This window comes from Micromesistius poutassou (assembly GCF_964030765.1).
Source record: "Micromesistius poutassou genome assembly, contig: SCAFFOLD_6410, whole genome shotgun sequence".
Taxonomy (NCBI): Eukaryota; Metazoa; Chordata; class Actinopteri; order Gadiformes; family Gadidae; genus Micromesistius; species Micromesistius poutassou.
The window spans coordinates 2,916-5,000 of NW_028178720.1; the positions used below are offsets into that span (position 1 = coordinate 2,916).

The 2,085-nt window shown below is 34.5% G+C and overlaps 1 pseudogene across 1 annotated transcript in view; it reads right to left on the reverse strand.

Moving 5' to 3' along the window:
* Nucleotides 1-445: 445 nt before the first annotated feature.
* LOC311373459 (major histocompatibility complex class I-related gene protein-like) overlaps nt 446-2,085 on the reverse strand; it is a 4,837-nt pseudogene continuing 3,197 nt past the window's right edge. Inside the window, exons 5-6 of the transcript XR_014684270.1 lie at nt 1,742-1,809; nt 446-1,102 (exon numbers count right to left, since the gene is read on the reverse strand). The product of XR_014684270.1 is annotated as a major histocompatibility complex class I-related gene protein-like (transcript). The remainder of the gene's footprint in view (nt 1,103-1,741; nt 1,810-2,085) is intronic.

Sequence of the window (2,085 nt, forward strand, 5' to 3'; positions counted from 1 at the left end):
TAAACTATGACCAAACCAATGTTTTTATTGTCTTTAATCTGCTGACAGACTATATCTCTGTTTTCATGATGTTAAAGCTATTTACATTTAGTATGATTGTGTTCATATTGTATATCATAAGATATTATCAAATACTGAATAAATGAAAAGCTAAATAGCTCAATTCTCAATTACCTGAAATAATAAATGCTGTTAATAAATGTTTTTTTTGAATGTATATGTATCACATGGCTTCTCAGTTTTTAAAACTAAATATAATAATTTTGTATTATTTATTTCTGTATTTTTAAATTCAATTTCATATTATTTTAAAATCAATTAGTTTATATTTGTCAATTTAATCCTAATGATTAAAGTATAACCTAACAACCTTCAACAATAAACCTCTTAACAAAGTATGTAAACCTAACCTATCAATAAGTATAGTAAATATATGTAGGCAAAACCATTTTTATGTATTTTATTGACAGAATAACCCAAGTATATATGATCCAATTCCCCAAAGAACACAGAAAATACAACAAAGAGCATTAAAGCTAAAGCAGCCTAGCTCGATTGTGGTAGCCTATGTAGCAATGCAATTCTCTAGCGAGCAGAACTCTCAAATAATACATTTTAAGGAAACACATTCAATTATTGTTTGATTATTGATTATTGTTCTAAAACTTGACAGAATCTCACTGTCCAAAATCTTGATTCAGAATCTTTAAACATTATTTGAAACTTAAACATTACTAAACAATATAACATAATTAAAAGGTTATAAGATGAAGCAGTTAGAACCAAAACAAAATGGCCATCATGGCGAGGTCGTGTTGCCATGGTTTCCAAGCGTCAGTGAAAGATTGCAGGTTTAAGCCGGTGAGTTCATCAAATCTATCACAAATACAGAGATCTAACTGATTTACAATTCTTACGGATTGACGTTTTTTTTTATCAAAATGAAGTTAAGTATGAATGTTATTGTAATTAAGCAAATGTAGCATCTTTAGTTAGCTGAAGTCCCAAAACTGATTGTGAGGATTATAAATGAACAGCGATCCACTCCATCCTGGTTTAGGAAGCTGAACGTGAGAAGCCTCTTCATGATTTAACTTGGAACCTAAACAGCAAGGAAGCACAAGTCAGCATTAAACATTAAACACATTATCACTGTGATGATACTGTTTATTAGACTGGGTAGCCCCGCCCATTCTGCCGGTGATTTGAGTTGGCCCTGCAGAAGGGTCTGGAGAAGAGCAATACATTCCTTTCTAGTTTCGATACGTTTTTTGCGGGAGCCAATCACCAAGCTGGCTTTTCCCCCGGCGCGCTATTGGCTGGTTTAACACAATGACGACAGGGAGGTGACGGCAAGCAGCCAATTGCGTACAGAGTCAATTTAACTCGTTGATCACGCCTCTTGTGCTGAAGAAAATGACAGCAGCCTCCCCAGACCAACGTGCAATCTACCATTGAGCTTAGTCTGGCAATAGTCAGGATAACTGTTAATATATTACTGTGATGAAGTACTGTTAATATATTACTGTGATGAAGTACTGTTAATATATTACTGTGATGAAGTACTGTTAATATATTACTGTGATGAAGTACTGTTGAAATATGATTGTTAATCTATTACTTTGATTAATTACTGTAAACATATGTTAATCTATTACTGTGATTGGGATTATGTTAAAATATGACTATAACTGTAAACATATGACTGTGAATAAGTATTGTAAAGTGGTAAAGTACTGACTGTGGTCAGAGGTTGTTCCTCAGGAGCCGGATTCTGCCCCTCAGTGTTCTCAGAGCTGGTGGCAGAACCTGGGAAGTAGCAGAGTGGGAGGAGGTGAAGTCATGAGCTAGATGTATCTAGATCTATAGAGCTGTATAGTCCAGTGAGCTAGATGTATCTAGATCTATAGAGCTGTATAGTCCAGTGAGCTAGATGTATCTAGATCTATAGAGCTGTATAGTCCAGTGAGCTAGATGTATCTAGATCTATAGAGCTGTATAGTCCAGTGAGCTAGATGTATCTAGATCTATAGAGCTGTATAGTCCAGTGAGCTAGATGTATCTAGATCTATAGAGCTGTATAGT